The sequence below is a fragment of the Amia ocellicauda genome, unplaced genomic scaffold (assembly GCF_036373705.1).
Source record: "Amia ocellicauda isolate fAmiCal2 unplaced genomic scaffold, fAmiCal2.hap1 HAP1_SCAFFOLD_125, whole genome shotgun sequence".
Taxonomy (NCBI): Eukaryota; Metazoa; Chordata; class Actinopteri; order Amiiformes; family Amiidae; genus Amia; species Amia ocellicauda.
In genome coordinates, this window is record NW_027102690.1 from 89,515 (window position 1) to 107,651 (window position 18,137).

The window sequence follows — 18,137 nt, forward strand, 5'->3', positions numbered from 1 at the left end:
AAGCCTTCTAGAGTCTTATCCACAAGCCCCAGGTCTCTCCATGCCATCACCTTCAACCAGTCCTCAAAAGAGTATTCAATCACCGTCTCAAAAGGTTCCAACGTACCCTCCTTCTCTCCCAAAGCAAAAAGCTCCACTCCAACATAGCTGGGATCCCTTTTAAAGCGGTAACCCCGTCGACCCCCCCAGAACAACACCCAGGAGCGTTCAATCTTCAAATTGGTGAGTACAGGAACCCTTGCCCGGGATTGTTTCTTGCGGGGTTTCATGTTGATGTCGCTAGACATGTTGAAGAAGCGGGATGTTTCAGATGCTGAGAATTAAAGAGGTATTGCCTAAAAGCAGCGCGGGGTCTTAAATAGAGAGGAGAGTTTCGGGGCGTTGCCTTCAGGGGGGGTCTTTATGGGTGGCCTTGTTGTTCAGGGTTTTAGGGGTGTACACTTTCTGACGGATATGACGTAGGAATAATTAAGGAAATAACTCTAAAATCACGCCCCCCAATTATGACGTAGGAATATTAATAAGCTTAGGGCATACGTCATAACAAAATAGGCCGCGCCCAAAAAACCCTACTATCTACTCACAGGTCCTAGGGGAAGAGCAACAGATCCACTTTCCCTGACCGGGAATCGAACCCGGGCCGCGGCGGTGAGAGCGCCGAATCCTGACCACTAGACCACCAGGGACGGCTCCGGAAGTGACAAGAGGTGGGCAGCGGGCTTGGTTCCATGGTGTAATGGTTAGCACTCTGGACTCTGAATCCAGCGATCTGAGTTCAAGTCTCGGTGGGACCTGGGGCCCTTGGCAGGGGCAGCGGCGGTGAAGCGGTGGTCTCCCTGCGTGAGGGCCTGTGTCTGCGAATAAGGCCTGTTTATGTTCCCTCTTGGGAGGCTTGGAGACGAATTGGCGAAAACTCCGGGTCGGCCTGGTGCGTTCACCTTCCTGGTGGTGACCGCGTGGCTTATCGGAGAAGAAGGTGCCTGTGTTGACAGATTACAGATAGATTATTTCCCTTCTTGGAAATCATCGTTAAAGCGAAAAGGAACTTTGTAAACCAGCTAGCTTGGAAGCAACCACGTCAGGGCATTCTTTCAGTGAGACCTCGGTTTTTTACAAGCACGAGTGAAGCTTTAAAAGAAAATGACATAGAATGTTTGCGGCCGTTCATCCAATCAAAAGGTGCAAGCCCGAGTCCGATTGCGGTCTGTCTTCCCTGGGGGCGGGGGGGATTGTGTTTTGTGAGATCCGGGGGAGAGGTGAGGTGGCTTTCTTTGGTGTATGCCAGAGGTCCGGTGAGAGGTTGTCTTTTACAACTGTCCCTCAGTCAATACCAAAAACAGTCCCTGCCAATCTGGGAAAGCCATTCAGTCCACAAACAGAGTTTTGACAAACATCCTGCGGGCTTTTTCTCCACCGTTTGATCCTTTTATCGTTGACAGGAATTTCTACAGGGTACGTCCCGAACAGGTGCCTCAATGGCTGTTTGCTAGCTCGATAAATCTAACTTGCTCGGTCTGCATACTATCTTTAATCTAAAACATCATACAGTCTCTTCGGTCTGACTTCGGATCGGAAGATTGAGGGTTGGAGTGCCTTTGCGGTCGTTCCTGGGGTTACGACGTCGAAGCGGCATCTCGGTCGTTTTTGGGGAACTTCGGAAGGGCCAGCCGGCGTGCTAATGCTGCAGCCGTCGCCGGCGCGTTGTGTCTGATAACCTTACGGCAAACAGGCAATGCCTTGCGCCTGTGTCTGCGGCAAGAACAGTGAGCGACTCTGCCCCGAAACCGGGGCACGAGCGCCTGAGGCCTTGGAGAATGCGGGCATCGATCCCGCCGCCTCTCGCATGCTGTAGCGTAAGGTACACTTATACATTTCAATTAAAGAAGTGAATTTATAGTATCACCTTATCACGAATCCTGGAATCTTGTAGAACTCAATTTCTGTAATAATTGGACGCAGACACCAATTCCAAAGATATAAATTGTCAAATGTATTCAAAACAAAAACTAAATGTAGCACTACACTAATTATACAAAAGGGAAAAACTAATTACAATTCAACTCTAGATCAACAAATCGAAGACAAATCACTTCCGTGACCAAATCAAAGACCATGGGATCACATATGATAACACAAATCGTTAAACAAAAAAGGTTATAAACACATTGACTACAATACCGGTTAGTAAGACGAAGGTGAGTCTCTCGTTAGTATTATTAGTCAGACATTAAATAACTACGCAGGTTAGTATTTATGTCAGGTAACTTCTCATTATATATATATCAGTCTCATTCACGTTTAGGTGCCGAGAAAGATCCTATCATTACTTGTTACCACAATTTACCTTAACTGATTATTATTCAATGATTAAGGATAGGCAGGGCCACCAATAATCTAATGTCTATTAACTTGTGTCAATTTCAGACTAAACAGTTAAACAGGAATGAGAAGATATTTCTCGGCGTTGACAGATTTTATTTCTAAAATGATCAACAAAACAGTTTAATGCAACACACATTTATATTTAAGAAAACTAAATGATATTACACATTCTAGAGTTATGAATCACAGATTAACATTTCTAATTGATTTCTCAAATGTCATGAATCATGAACTCCAAACTGTTAAACTTATCTGAACTTCGTCACAGAGAGGCCTCTCTGGCTTCGGGCTCAGATAACAGCACACGGCACGAGGTCCGTGTGGTTTGGAACAAAGGCAGTCTGGTTCGGCTTTGTCCAAGAACTTCCACTCAGTCGATACACCTGGAAGTTGGGGTTTCGCGAAAGTAGAGTCGTTTCCAAACAGATTTTCCACTGGTTTGAAGGCTCCAAGGTTGTGCACAAAATCTTCTCGGCAAGCAGGGTCTCTCACCGTACTTATTTGAAGACAAAGTCTTTGAGGAAAGCAGGGCCGTGTTTGTTCCAAGGGTCAAGTTTCTTAAGACTCAAATAGCTATTTAAATGACTGACACTTTCGTATACAGTCGACTTAGTCAATTGTCCAGCTGTAAAACTCCACTGATCAGGTGGGCACAGGCGGGCAGCGCAGTCTGTAAAGTTCTTTATTTAATAAAGTCCTTTAAAAGAATTCTTCGTACGGCTCAATCTCCTTCTCCCAGTTTAACTCTTCTGTTGCCGGCAAAGACTTAGTTGGTTTCTGGTTCCGGTTCTGGCAACAGAGCTACAGGTTGAGCTGTGGCAGCGAGTTACTGGTTCAGGTGAGAGAGAGCGAGAAAGACTGTCCGCTGTTCCTTATAGTCTGTCAGATCAAGAGGTGATTGGTTCTTGAGTTTTTGAGATTGGATTTCGGTTTCAGCCCCCAGTGTCCTATTGGAGGGGGGCTTGATTTTTGACTGATGTCAATCCATGCCATCTTTTGGAAATGCCGGTTGGCCTGGGTTCGTAGCTCTATGTCGGGATTTCGGCTCTCGTCCACTTCAAAGAGTTTTTATCACCTACAGGCCCCTTTCTCCAGACATCTCATAGCAGAATTCCAAACTATTTGGCCTCTTCTTGGTGCCATCCTCCCCAAAACTGTCACTTTGATGCAAACCACTTCCAAGATGATGAGCTAAGGGAATCTGATAACTTTGGGGGGGAGAGGTTTTCTTTAGATCAGTGCTTCAGCTCAGAGCCCAAATGCTTTTATCCAAATACACCCAACATAACGCTACAATGCTAAGCGAGCGCTCTACCACGTGAGCTAATCCTCAGGGCTCTCGGTGAGGCCGACCCCCACTTCTTCAGTCTTTAAGTGGCACGTCGCGAGTAAGTCCTTTCCTGCGCTTCAGGCAAGCTTGCAGCCAACTGCGGACGACTTTCCTTCCTCGGTGGCAGCCATCGTGCCGCAATAGAAAAGGATTGTCATGAGCAAAACTTTCAAAGTGACCGAAAAGATCACGGCCCGTCGTGTGACGTGATTTACATGAGTTACCAGAAACGTTCATGGACATATGTATATAAGTAAGGATTTAATCACAGATAGAGAGAGAGAAAATGCACCACACAGGTCCTAGGGGAAGAGCAACAGATCCACTTTCCCTGACCGGGAATCGAACCCGGGCCGCGGCGGTGAGAGCGCCGAATCCTGACCACTAGACCACCAGGGACGGCTCCGGAAGTGACCCGCCACACGCAGCACTCTGGGCGCAACTTGGCTCACTCTAGACTTGGCCGTGCGACAGAGCGAGACGTGTGCGTAGAGCAGAAACCTTCGTCACGGGCAAGAGGTGGGCAGCGGGCTTGGTTCCATGGTGTAATGGTTAGCACTCTGGACTCTGAATCCAGCGATCTGAGTTCAAGTCTCGGTGGGACCTGGGGCCCTTGGCAGGGGCAGCGGCGGTGAAGCGGTGGTCTCCCTGCGTGAGGGCCTGTGTCTGCGAATAAGGCCTGTTTATGTTCCCTCTTGGGAGGCTTGGAGACGAATTGGCGAAAACTCCGGGTCGGCCTGGTGCGTTCACCTTCCTGGTGGTGACCGCGTGGCTTATCGGAGAAGAAGGTGCCTGTGTTGACAGATTACAGATAGATTATTTCCCTTCTTGGAAATCATCGTTAAAGCGAAAAGGAACTTTGTAAACCAGCTAGCTTGGAAGCAACCACGTCAGGGCATTCTTTCAGTGAGACCTCGGTTTTTTACAAGCACGAGTGAAGCTTTAAAAGAAAATGACATAGAATGTTTGCGGCCGTTCATCCAATCAAAAGGTGCAAGCCCGAGTCCGATTGCGGTCTGTCTTCCCTCGGGGCGGGGGGGATTGTGTTTTGTGAGATCCGTGGGAGAGGTGAGGTGGCTTTCTTTGGTGTATGCCAGAGGTCCGGTGAGAGGTTGTCCTTTACAACTGTCCCTCAGTCAATACCAAAAACAGTCCCTGCCAATCTGGGAAAGCCATTCAGTCCACAAACAGAGTTTTGACAAACATCCTGCGGGCTTTTTCTCCACCGTTTGATCCTTTTATCGTTGACAGGAATTTCTACAGGGTACGTCCCGAACAGGTGCCTCAATGGCTGTTTGCTAGCTCGATAAATCTAACTTGCTCGGTCTGCATACTATCTTTAATCTAAAACATCATACAGTCTCTTCGGTCTGACTTCGGATCGGAAGATTGAGGGTTGGAGTGCCTTTGCGGTCGTTCCTGGGGTTACGACGTCGAAGCGGCATCTCGGTCGTTTTTGGGGAACTTCGGAAGGGCCAGCCGGCGTGCTAATGCTGCAGCCGTCGCCGGCGCGTTGTGTCTGATAACCTTACGGCAAACAGGCAATGCCTTGCGCCTGTGTCTGCGGCAAGAAAAGTGAGCGACTCTCCCCCGAAACCGGGGCACGAGCGCCTGAGGCCTTGGAGAATGCGGGCATCGATCCCGCCGCCTCTCGCATGCTGTAGCGTAAGGTACACTTATACATTTCAATTAAAGAAGTGAATTTATAGTATCACCTTATCACGAATCCTGGAATCTTGTAGAACTCAATTTCTGTAATAATTGGACGCAGACACCAATTCCAAAGATATAAATTGTCAAATGTATTCAAAACAAAGACTAAATGTAGCACTACACTAATTATACAAAAGGGAAAAACTAATTACAATTAAACTCTAGATCAACAAATCGAAGACAAATCACTTCCGTGACCAAATCAAAGATCGTGGGATCACATATGATAACACAAATCGTTAAACAAAAAAGGTTATAAACACATTGACTACAATACCGGTTAGTAAGACGAAGGTGAGTCTCTCGTTAGTATTATTAGTCAGACATTAAATAACTACGCAGGTTAGTATTTATGTCAGGTAACTTCTCGTTATATATATATCAGTCTCATTCACGTTTAGGTGCCGAGAAAGATCCTATCATTACTTGTTACCACAATTTCCCTTAACTGATTATTATTCAATGATTAAGGATAGGCAGAGCCACCAATAATCTAATGTCTATTAACTTGTGTCAATTTCAGACTAAACAGTTAAACAGGAATGAGAAGATATTTCTCGGCGTTGACAGAATTTATTTCTAAAATGATCAACAAAACAGTTTAATGCAACACACATTTATATTTAAGAAAACTAAATGATATTACACATTCTAGAGTTATGAATCACAGATTAACATTTCTAATTGATTTCTCAAATGTCATGAATCATGAACTCCAAACTGTTAAACTTATCTGAACTTCGTCGCAGAGAGGCCTCTCTGGCTTCGGGCTCAGATAACAGCACACGGCACGAGGTCCGTGTGGTTTGGAACAAAGGCAGTCTGGTTCGGCTTTGTCAAAGAACTTCCACTCAGTCGATACACCTGGAAGTTGGGGTTTCGCGAAAGTAGAGTCGTTTCCAAACAGATTTTCCACTGGTTCGAAGGCTCCAAGGTTGTGCACAAAAACTTCTTGGCAAGCAGGGTCTCTCACCGTACTTATTTGAAGACAACGTCTTTGAGGAAAGCAGGGCCGTGTTTGTTCCAAGGGTCAAGTTTCTTAATACTCAAATAGCTATTTAAATGACTGACACTTTTGTATACAGTCGACTTAGTCATTTGTCCAGCTGTAAAACTCCACTGATCAGGTGGGCACAGGCGGGCAGCGCAGTCTGTAAAGTTCTTTATTTAATAAAGTCCTTTAAAAGAATTCTTCGTACGGCTCAATCTCCTTCTCCTTGTTTAACTCTTCTGTTGCCGGCAAAGACTTAGTTGGTTTCTGGTTCCGGTTCTGGCAACAGAGCTACAGGTTGAGCTGTGGCAGCGAGTTACTGGTTCAGGTGAGAGAGAGCGAGAAAGACTGTCCACTGTTCCTTATAGTCTGTCAGATCAAGAGGTGATTGGTTCTTGAGTTTTTGAGATTGGATTTCGGTTTCAGCCCCCAGTGTCCTATTGGAGGGGGGCTTGATTTATGACTGATGTCAATCCATGCCATCTTTTGGAAATGACGGTTGGCCTGGGTTCGTAGCTCTATGTCGGGATTTCGGCTCTCGTCCACTTCAAAGAGTTTTTATCACCTACAGGCCCCTTTCTCCAGACATCTCATAGCAGAATTCCAAACTTTTTGGCCTCTTCTTGGTGCCATCCTCCCCAAAACTGTCACTTTGATGCAAACCAGTTCCAAGCTGATGAGCTAAGGGAATCTGATAACTTTGGGGGGGGGAGAGGTTTTCTTTAGATCAGTGCTTCAGCTCAGAGCCCAAATGCTCTTATCCAAATACACCCAACATAACGCTACAATGCTAAGCGAGCGCTCTACCACGTGAGCTAATCCTCAGGGCTCTCGGTGAGGCCGACCCCCACTTCTTCAGTCTTTAAGTGGCACGTCGCGAGTAAGTCCTTTCCTGCGCTTCAGGCAAGCTTGCAGCCAACTGCGGACGACATTCCATCCTCGGTGGCAGCCATCGTGCCGCAATAGAAAAGGATTGTCATGAGCAAAACTTTCAAAGTGACCGAAAAGATCACGGCCCGTCGTGTGATGTGATTTACATGAGCTCCAGAAACGTTCATGGACATATGTATATAAGTAAGGATTTAATCACAGATAGAGAGAGAGAAAATGCACCAAACAGGTCCTAGGGGAAAAGCAACAGATCCACTTTCCATGACCGGGAATCGAACCCGGGCCGCGGCGGTGAGAGCGCCGAATCCTGACCACTAGACCACCAGGGACGGCTCCGGAAGTGACCCGCCACACGCAGCACTCTGGGCGCAACTTGGCTCACTCTGGACTTGGCCGTGCGACAGAGCGAGACGTGTGCGTAGAGCAGAAACCTTCATCACGGGCAAGAGGTGGGCAGCGGGCTTGGTTCCATGGTGTAATGGTTAGCACTCTGGACTCTGAATCCAGCGATCCGAGTTCAAGTCTCGGTGGGACCTGGGGCCCTTGGCAGGGGCAGCGCCGGTGAAGCGGTGGTCTCCCTGCGTGAGGGCCTGTGTCTGCGAATAAGGCCTGTTTATGTTCCCTCTTGGGAGGCTTGGAGACGAATTGGCGATAACTCCGGGTCGGCCTGGTGCGTTCACCTTCCTGGTGGTGACCGCATGGCTTAACGGAGAAGAAGGTGCCTGTGATGACAGATTACAGATAGATTATTTCCCTTCTTGGAAATCATCGTTAAAGCGAAAAGGAACTTTGTAAACCAGCTAGCTTGGAAGCAACCACGTCAGGGCATTCTTTCAGTGAGACCTCGGTTTTTTACAAGCACGAGTGAAGCTTTAAAAGAAAATGACATAGAATGTTTGCGGCCGTTCATCCAATCAAAAGGTGCAAGCCCGAGTCCGATTGCGGTCTGTCTTCCCTGGGGGCGGGGGGGATTGTGTTTTGTGAGATCCGGGGGAGAGGTGGGGTGGCTTTCTTTGGTGTATGCCAGAGGTCCGGTGAGAGGTTGTCTTTTACAACTGTCCCTCAGTCAATACCAAAAACAGTCCCTGCCAATCTGGGAAAGCCATTCAGTCCACAAACAGAGTTTTGACAAACATCCTGCGGGCTTTTTCTCCACCGTTTGATCCTTTTATCGTTGACAGGAATTTCTACAGGGTACGTCCCGAACAGGTGCCTCAATGGATGTTTGCTAGCTCGATAAATCTAACTTGCTCGGTCTGCATACTATCTTTAATCTAAAACATCATACAGTCTCTTTGGTCTGACTTCGGATCGGAAGATTGAGGGTTGGAGTGCCTTTGCGGTCGTTCCTGGGGTTACGACGTCGAAGCGGCATCTCGGTCGTTTTTGGGGAACTTCGGAAGGGCCAGCCGGCGTGCTAATGCTGCAGCCGTCGCCGGCGCGTTGTGTCTGATAACCTTACGGCAAACAGGCAATGCCTTGCGCCTGTGTCTGCGGCAAGAAAAGTGAGCGACTCTCCCCCGAAACCAGGGCACGAGCGCCTGAGGCCTTGGAGAATGCGGGCATCGATCCCGCTGCCTCTCGCATGCTGTAGCATAAGGTACACTTATACATTTCAATTAAAGAAGTGAATTTATAGTATCACCTTATCACGAATCCTGGAATCTTGTAGAACTCAATTTCTGTAATAATTGGACGAAGACACCAATTCCAAAGATATAAATTGTCAAATGTATTCAAAACAAAGACTAAATGTAGCACTACACTAATTATACAAAAGGGAAAAACTAATTACAATTCAACTCTAGATCAACAAATCGAAGACAAATGACTTCCGTGACCAAATCAAAGACCATGGGATCACATATGATAACACAAATCATTAAACAAAAAAGGTTATAAACACATTGACTACAATACCGGTTAGTAAGACGAAGGTGAGTCTCTCGTTAGTATTATTAGTCAGACATTAAATAACTACGCAGGTTAGTATTTATGTCAGGTAACTTCTCGTTATATATATATCAGTCTCATTCACGTTTAGGTGCCAAGAAAGATCCTATCATTACTTGTTACCACAATTTCCCTTAACTGATTATTATTCAATGATTAAGGATAGGCAGGGCCACCAATAATCTAATGTCTATTAACTTGTGTCAATTTCAGACTAAACAGTTAAACAGGAATGAGAAGATATTTCTCGGCGTTGACAGATTTTATTTCTAAAATGATCAACAAAACAGTTTAATGCAACACACATTTATATTTAAGAAAACTAAATGATATTACACATTCTAGAGTTATGAATCACAGATTAACATTTCTAATTGATTTCTCAAATGTCATGAATCATGAACTCCAAACTGTTAAACTTATCTGAACTTCGTCGCAGAGAGGCCTCTCTGGCTTCGGGCTCAGATAACAGCACACGGCACGAGGTCCGTGTGGTTTGGAACAAAGGCAGTCCGGTTCAGCTTTGTCCAAGAACTTCCACTCAGTCGATACACCTGGAAGTTGGGGTTTCACGAAAGTAGAGTCGTTTCCAAACAGATTTTCCACTGGTTTGAAGGCTCCAAGGTTGTGCACAAAATCTTCTTGGCAAGCAGGGTCTCTCACCGTACTTATTTGAAGACAAAGTCTTTGAGGAAAGCAGGGCCGTGTTTGTTCCAAGGGTCAAGTTTCTTAAGACTCAAATAGCTATTTAAATGACTGACACTTTCGTATACAGTCGACTTAGTCAATTGTCCAGCTGTAAAACTCCACTGATCAGGTGGGCACAGGCGGGCAGCGCAGTCTGTAAAGTTCTTTATTTAATAAAGTCCTTTAAAAGAATTCTTCGTACGGCTCAATCTCCTTCTCCCAGTTTAACTCTTCTGTTGCCGGCAAAGACTTAGTTGGTTTCTGGTTCCGGTTCTGGCAACAGAGCTACAGGTTGAGCTGTGGCAGCGAGTTACTGGTTCAGGTGAGAGAGAGCGAGAAAGACTGTCCGCTGTTCCTTATAGTCTGTCAGATCAAGAGGTGATTGGTTCTTGAGTTTTTGAGATTGGATTTCGGTTTCAGCCCCCAGTGTCCTATTGGAGGGGGGCTTGATTTTTGACTGATGTCAATCCATGCCATCTTTTGGAAATGCCGGTTGGCCTGGGTTCGTAGCTCTATGTCGGGATTTCGGCTCTCGTCCACTTCAAAGAGTTTTTATCACCTACAGGCCCCTTTCTCCAGACATCTCATAGCAGAATTCCAAACTATTTGGCCTCTTCTTGGTGCCATCCTCCCCAAAACTGTCACTTTGATGCAAACCAGTTCCAAGCTGATGAGCTAAGGGAATCTGATAACTTTGGGGGGGAGAGGTTTTCTTTAGATCAGTGCTTCAGCTCAGAGCCCAAATGCTCTTATCCAAATACACCCAACATAACGCTACAATGCTAAGCGAGCACTCTACCACGTGAGCTGATCCTCAGGGCTCTCGGTGAGGCCGACCCCCACTTCTTCAGTCTTTAAGTGGCACGTCGCGAGTAAGTCCTTTCCTGCGCTTCAGGCAAGCTTGCAGCCAACTGCGGACGACTTTCCTTCCTCGGTGGCAGCCATCGTGCCGCAATAGAAAAGGATTGTCATGAGCAAAACTTTCAAAGTGACCGAAAAGATCACGGCCCGTCGTGTGATGTGATTTACATGAGCTCCAGAAACGTTCATGGACATATGTATATAAGTAAGGATTTAATCACAGATAGAGAGAGAGAAAATGCACCACACAGGAGTAGATAGTAGGGTTTTTTGGGCGCGGCCTATTTTGTTATGACGTATGCCCTAAGCTTATTAATATTCCTACGTCATAATTGGGGGGCATGATTTTAGAGTTATTTCCTTAATTATTCCTACGTCATATCCGTCAGAAAGTGTACACCCCTAAAACCCTGAACAACAAGGCCACCCATAACCGGTTGTTCTTGTTGTTCTTGTTGGTCAACTGTAGAGTGTGAATGGGTCGGCTCTTCCTGTAGTGGTTGGGGGTCTTTTTTAAATATACATGTAAGGGGCCCAGGTCTTAACAATGCCATTTTGAATAGTGCGTTTATCATATTCACACTGTCTCTGTCTCTGTCTCTGTCTGTCTCTCTCTCTCTGTCTCTCTCGCCCAAGCATTTTATAAGATCAACAAGTTCTGTTGTCTGTAATGGTCCCAGGTCTTAACAATGCCATTTTGAATAGTGTGTTTATCATATTCACACTGGCTCTGTCTCTGTCTGTCTCTATATCTCTCTCTCTCGCCCAATCATTTTATAAGATCAACAAGTTCTGTTGTCTGTAATGGTCACAGGTCCTAACAATTCCTGTTTTGCATAGGGTACTTATGTTAACCCCAATGTATATGGCTCTGTCTCTCCCCTCAAATTTAATTAAAAATAAAATTTAAAAAAAGAGAGTGTGTGTGTGTGTGGGTGTTTGTCGGTATAGGTTAATTGTTTTTGTAAAAAAAAAAAAAAAAAAAAAAAAGCTGTGGTTATATTTTATCTCACACATAATGTGTTCATTCGTTTTACTTAAATACATTCTAGGGTCTTAAAGCTCATAAGAGTTAGACTTAAGATAAGGATATGTTTTTAAGGTATTTTAGCAGGCTCAATCCCTGATGATAAGGAATCATTTAAAAAATAAAAACAACTGATCACTCAATGCTAAATAGATCACAACACTCAAGGCTAAATCACTCACACCACGGGGGACGGGGGTGGGCTCAGACAAACGTAGGCATGGCGTGTGGTCTCAAAACATTCAGTATACTTTTATACTATATAATTTATAAGCTTTGTAAAATAAACCCAAATATCTCTTTTGTGGGGATAAACGCTGTTCTGAGTAGTTTGTGACTTGTTTAATACCAAAGAAAGCATCGCTATTAAAAAAAAAAAAAAAATCACTGTAAAAGCGCTACTTATTTTAGATCTTTATAGTTATTTTCTTGGCTCAGGTTGTTTTTTAGCGCGTATAAAGGCCTGAAATATTCTTAGTGTTTATTGACTATAGGTCTTGATGCTTAAAAATGTTTTTTTGAGAGACCAAAAGGTTCTAATAAAAGTTTAGAGTAGAGAGGAGAGAGATCGTCGCCATCTTGGTTTCTATTTGAAATTGATGCAGGGTCATTTTATTGGTTGGTTTTGATATGTTAATTGGTAACAGGACGGCACAAAGGCCAGCCCAGAACAATGCCTTACAAGCAGATCCGGCATCCGGCCATCAGTATAAGTATGAAGGTCTGGTCTTCAGCTCGACAGACTCATACTGACCTTTCGATTTAAGCCTAAAGATCAACAATGTCCGGAAACAACATCAACGACTTCGATTTAAACGAGTTTTTAGGTAAGTCTTCAGATTATTTTCATTGACTCAGAGCGGGTTGTGGGCATGTATTGTAAATAAGGTTATAACATCTGTTTTAAGTTCTGTAAAATTATTTTTCAGCCAGTCAACAGGAGTTAATTCCCAACGCTGAGGAGATCATCTGGAACAACGACGGTAAGATTTTTGTGTTTGCGCTCAAGGGTTCTTATGTATGGGTGTGTGGTTGTGTTTTGAAGCGGCTCATTAGAGTTATGAAAACGTTTTAATATATATTAATGGCGGTCTCTTTAATTACACAGAAACTATCGAAAGGCCTGTGATTAATGTCTCCGAGGATCAACCAAGAGAAGTGGTTGTCCCTAGACAGGCTGTCTGCCGACCGGGTAAGAACTAAACCCCTGTTTGTTTGTATAACGTTTCTGTAAGATGTTTGAGGCCCGTCTTGTTAATTTAAAAAAATATCCTTTCTAACAGTATTAAGAAACGTGGTTCGAGACAACGAAAGGCCTTCCACAGCGAGGGCTTGTTTAGTTTTACCTTCGAGAACCGTCACCTTTCAAGAATCTGAAAGGCCGTCAGCCCCTGTATCTGATAGCGGTGAGTATATATCTGCCGCTTGTAAGAGGTTAAAGCTTTTTATAAAGCGGGGTGGTTAAAGGTTAAACATGTCTCTTACCTTCACAGAAGTGCAAAAAGCTAAACCAGCTGAAAAACATAAGAAACGATTATTCTTTGGAGGTAAGTAAGATCTTTCAAACTTTAATGTTTTTAAAAGGGTTTTGTTTGCCCGTTGAGGGCTAATATTTAAGCGAGGGGTGCCCATTTCCTGTAGGTCTTGGGGGTTCTGGGAAAGATCTTTAGAAGTCCGGACAGGTCTAGGCTTGTTTCTGGGGCATGTGTTTAGAAATGACCGATTGCCCGACCGTCTGGTTAGGAAGTAAAGCTGTCCGAAAGGTTTTAGTAAGTTGTTTGGCTTATCTCCCGCAATTATACTTCTGTTTTAAAGTGGCTGTAGGAAAAGGCTTGAAGGTGTTCATTGTATTTAATATTTAAACAGATCGTGAAAACGTTTGTGAAACAGGAAGTCCCGGGATCAGGAAGCGTTTACACTTGGAAGGTTCGTTTAAAAATGAAATGTGGTGTGTGTGTGTATAAAAAGTGTTTTATTAACAATATTACATTTAAGAAACAGTTTATTTACAGAGGCTTCTCTGTTTTACATTTATTATCAAGTCCTAATAAATATATTGTCTGTAAATAATAAGGCGTTGTAGTGAATGTCTAAGCCTATTTTCAAAGGTCTAAAAAAGCTAAAGGTTTTGAAGGTCCTGGACATGTTGTTTTAAGTTTGATTTCTGTCGCCGTTTAAAGATGTAAATGTAATGTATATTTTTATTCTTCCCAAGACTCTTGGGATAGTCATTCTGTGGATGAGCTATTGAGGACAATTACCCCGTCTAAGTGGGATCAAACATCTTCCCCGGAGAGATCACCGAGAGGATCCCCCACGGTGGTCTTGGAGACCCCCCAACATCTACTCAGGCCACAGCCTTCTGGGGGTAATTCAACAATCCAGATTCAGCCCGCCGCATTGTCGGGCGGAACAAATACAGGCAACCAACAACCTCAGGGGTCGCCGTCAGTCAGGGTTGACACACCACCCAACGACGGACTGGTTTCAACATCGTCCCCCCAGCCCCGTTTCTTGGCTACAGAAACGCTGAACAGTACACCGCGATTGGCCAGGGTGTCACCGCAAAGGCCTTCTTGGTCTCCGTCCGTGAGTATACGCTCGCTCCCTGCCTCCTTCGACCGAGATTTACCGGAGCGACCATCCTTTGCAGCTGAGCCAGGACACCATCCCCCGGAGCTACTTCCTGAAGGTCGGCATGAGTTGCTACATACCTTGTTACTAAATCAAAGACTTGTGTTAGTGGGGCAAAACCTTGTGATAGAGAGCCAAAACACCCTTATTAATACCCTTACTAACGAATTGTACCGTATTTAATGTTTTAATAGATACAAAACGCCTTACTATTGTGGGTTGTTGGAAAAATAAAAAATAAAAAAAATGTCCGGACTTGGTAAAAGAACTCACAAACTAAAGGATTATGAACAAGTTAGGGCCCCAAAAAGACCTTCCCGAGAGAACACCCTCGGCCCTGTTGTGAACTCCTCTGATGTCCCAATGAACCAGGAACTATTACAAATGATAAATGATTTAAATAACCCCCAATCACCACCGATAGAATGTGAATTACCAGACTTACCGTGAACCCCGACCTGTTACAGATGGTCAATGATCTAAATAACCACCTCCCAACGGTAGCGCTTATAGAGGTTCAACCCCTAGTTCACCCCGATTTGTTTGAAATGGTGGAGGCTTTGGAGACGCTACCCCGACCAAATTCTGCCCCTATTATAAATGATTTGAGACAATTAGAACACAGTACGGCGGCAGAAGCAGCCGTCACTATAGAGGAGGGTCTTGACATTAACCGGGTGGATATCTTTGAAGGACTTTTACAGGCTTTAAATGAGCCTCCTCAAAAAGGGGGTTTTGTAGATGTCAGCGGTGGGGGTGTTCGGAATGTGGAGGGTTCTGAGACTGATAAGGCTGTGGATGACATGCTCTGTGAGAATGTAGGGGTTGAAGGCTTTGTTCAAAATGATGATGTGTCCAAAAGTACCAGTGATCCCGTGATTATAGATAGACCGGCCTATAACAATTTTGAAATGATTCAGCGTTTTAATTTTGCAGAACTTTTAAATTGTGACAATTATGCAGAAATATTTGTCAACATACACGAGGCCTTGCAAAACATGCTTGAACAGGTTGCTGAAAGGGTCATACCTCGAGATGTTGTACAGTTAGAACTCAGAGGGGATGATTTGTTTAGCAACCTATCTGTAATGCTGAGTGGAGATAATTTAGATGTTGATGAATTTCTGGCTAAAATCGAAGCGTTATTGCAAAGTAACGCATCCATCTTAGCTGATGAAAGTCTGTCTCTGGTAATGAATGTGGTTCCTAACCCTGAGGGTGGGGCGCTTAGAAGACTGTCGAAATGCTTGAAGAACGACATAATTAGGAACAAGCTCAGGCAATTAGTGGTGAGTTCCAATGGGGACAATAAGCTCTGTTTTGCTTACAGTTTAATAAAACTACTCACCCCCGACATGCCTGAACCCCAAGCTATGCAAGAGGCTTTAATGCTTCATCAGAGGGCCGGCTTAAACTCTCAACAGATGGTTGCCTTTTCAGACATTGCCATGTTTGAGGAGTTGTTGTCTTTAAAAATTGTTGTGTGGTACCGTTGTGAGGTAAAGGAAGTATTTGTGAAATTTCAGACACATCCTGAAACCCATACACAGACACTGTTTCTCTTCCTAAGTGATAGTCATTACTTTGGAATAAAGAGTTTGACGGCTTTTTTGGGTTGTTCGTATGTTTGTCATTGGTGTTATAAGGCCTTCAATGATAAGCTTAAGCACCGCTGTGACGGTTACTGTAACGTCTGTTTCAATCCGCAATGTCGTAAGGGTTTGGCCCCTACCATCCGATGTAAAGATTGCTTAAGGATTTGTCTCTCCGCGTTCTGTTTTTCCGAACATAAGGTGCAGAGGGCCGCTGCTGAGGGGGTTAAAAAACGGAGTTATTGTGATCAAACTAAATATTGCCCGCAGTGTTGCCTCCAGTACCGTTTTCATGAGGTTAAACCACACAAATGTCTGGAACCGAGATGTAGGATCTGTAATGCGGATTTAACCCCGGGGTCTGAACACCAGTGCTTTATTCAGCCGGTTAAAAAGGAGCCGCCGCACAACCGGTATGTCTTTTTTGATTTTGAATGCCGGCAAGAAAACGGGGTCCATGTTGCTAATTATATACACTGTATTGACATGTTGGATTGTGAGTGGTCAGCTAGCGGTGAGAGTTGTGTCAGGGATTTCTTTACGCGGTATCGCGGTCCAAAATACCTCAATTACACATTTATTGCCCACAATGCTAAGGGTTATGATTCTTACATATTGATGAAGTATCTGGTGGAAAATGGGGTGACCCCAAAAATAATAGCTCAGGGTAGCAAGATCATGTGTTTCACCGACGAGGCTTTCAACCAACGTTACATAGACTCGTTAAATTTCCTCCCCATGAAATTGAGCGCTTTGCCTAAAGCTCTGGGTTTTGAGGCTCAGAAGAAAGGTTGGTTCTGCCATTTTTTTAATACTAAGGACACTCAAAATTATCGAGGGTCCTACCCGCCCGCCTCTTATTATGGGGTTGATACTATGATGTCTCATGAGAGGGAGGAATTCTTTAAATGGTACAATACGGTTAAGGGGGGTGTTTTTGATTTCCGAGAAGAGATGGCCGCTTATTGTAAAAATGATGTGGTGATCCTTAAAGAAGCCTGTTTGCGTTTCCGCACCGAGGTTATCAACACGTCGGGTCTCGACCCTTTGCAAAGTGTGACCATAGCGTCTCTCTGCATGAAAATGTATCGATCCAATTTCTTGCAGAAAAACACTATAGCGGACACCACTTCTGACAACTATCGTGCTAGACAAAAGAACTTTTCGACTGTCTCCATACAGTGGCTGGAATATCTGAGTGCCCGGGATAACATCTTCATCAGACATGCTTTAAATCAAGGGGAAGTCAAAATGGGTCCTTACTACTTAGACGGTTTTAACGACGTGTCCGGGCGGCGTACCGCTTATGAGTTTGCTGGTTGTATTTACCATGGCTGTCCTCAGTGCTTCGACCCAAACACCTTTAACCCCGTAACACAAAAACTCTGCGGTGATATGTACTATGATTTCCAGGAACGAATTGAAACTTTAAAAAACACCTATGGTTTGAATGTACTGGTGATTTGGGAACACGCGTGGACGACCCTGAAGCAACAGGATGTGGGGGTACAACGGTTTATGGAAACCTTGGACTTTCCTGAACGTCTAGAGCCCAGGGATGCGTTATTTGGGGGTCGTACCAACGCCCTCTGTTTACATTATGAGGTAAAGGAGGGTGAGAGAGTAGATTACTATGATTTCACCAGTCTGTACCCTTATGTCAACAAGACCAAAATGTACCCGGTGGGGCATCCAACCATTGTTTATCGTGACTTTCTCGAAATCGGACAGTACTTTGGTTTGATCAAAGTCACCATGTACCCTCCTCGTGAGCTGTTCCTACCCGTGTTGCCTTACAGGTGTTCGGGAAAATTGATGTTCCCTCTGTGTAGAACGTGTGTGGAAACTGAAAATCAAAATACCTCTTGTCTGCACAGTGATGACGAGAGAGCGCTGACGGGTGTCTGGTGTAGCATTGAGCTTGACAAGGCGGTGGAGAAAGGTTACAGAGTCGGTAAGGTGTATGAGGTTTGGCATTTTTCTGAAAAATCTGATACTCTTTTTGCTGAGTACATTATGACCCATCTGAAAGGGAAACAGGAGGCATCGGGCTATCCCTCATGGTGTGTTGACTCC

The 18,137-nt window shown here is 44.7% G+C and overlaps 6 non-coding genes across 6 annotated transcripts; 3 read left to right on the forward strand and 3 right to left on the reverse strand.

Annotated features, from left to right (window-relative positions):
• Nucleotides 1–614: 614 nt before the first annotated feature.
• On the reverse strand, nt 615–686 carry trnae-cuc (transfer RNA glutamic acid (anticodon CUC)). Its single transcript has one exon. It is a non-coding gene; the product is annotated as a tRNA-Glu (tRNA).
• A 36-nt stretch (nt 687–722) lies between these two features.
• Nucleotides 723–794, forward strand: trnaq-cug (transfer RNA glutamine (anticodon CUG)). The gene has a single exon. It is a non-coding gene; the product is annotated as a tRNA-Gln (tRNA).
• A 3,245-nt stretch (nt 795–4,039) lies between these two features.
• trnae-cuc (transfer RNA glutamic acid (anticodon CUC)) lies at nt 4,040–4,111 on the reverse strand. Its single transcript has one exon. It is a non-coding gene; the product is annotated as a tRNA-Glu (tRNA).
• Nucleotides 4,112–4,246: 135 nt separating this feature from the next.
• trnaq-cug (transfer RNA glutamine (anticodon CUG)) lies at nt 4,247–4,318 on the forward strand. The gene has a single exon. It is a non-coding gene; the product is annotated as a tRNA-Gln (tRNA).
• Nucleotides 4,319–7,564: 3,246 nt separating this feature from the next.
• Nucleotides 7,565–7,636, reverse strand: trnae-cuc (transfer RNA glutamic acid (anticodon CUC)). Its single transcript has one exon. It is a non-coding gene; the product is annotated as a tRNA-Glu (tRNA).
• Nucleotides 7,637–7,771: 135 nt separating this feature from the next.
• Nucleotides 7,772–7,843, forward strand: trnaq-cug (transfer RNA glutamine (anticodon CUG)). Its single transcript has one exon. It is a non-coding gene; the product is annotated as a tRNA-Gln (tRNA).
• Nucleotides 7,844–18,137: the final 10,294 nt, after the last annotated feature.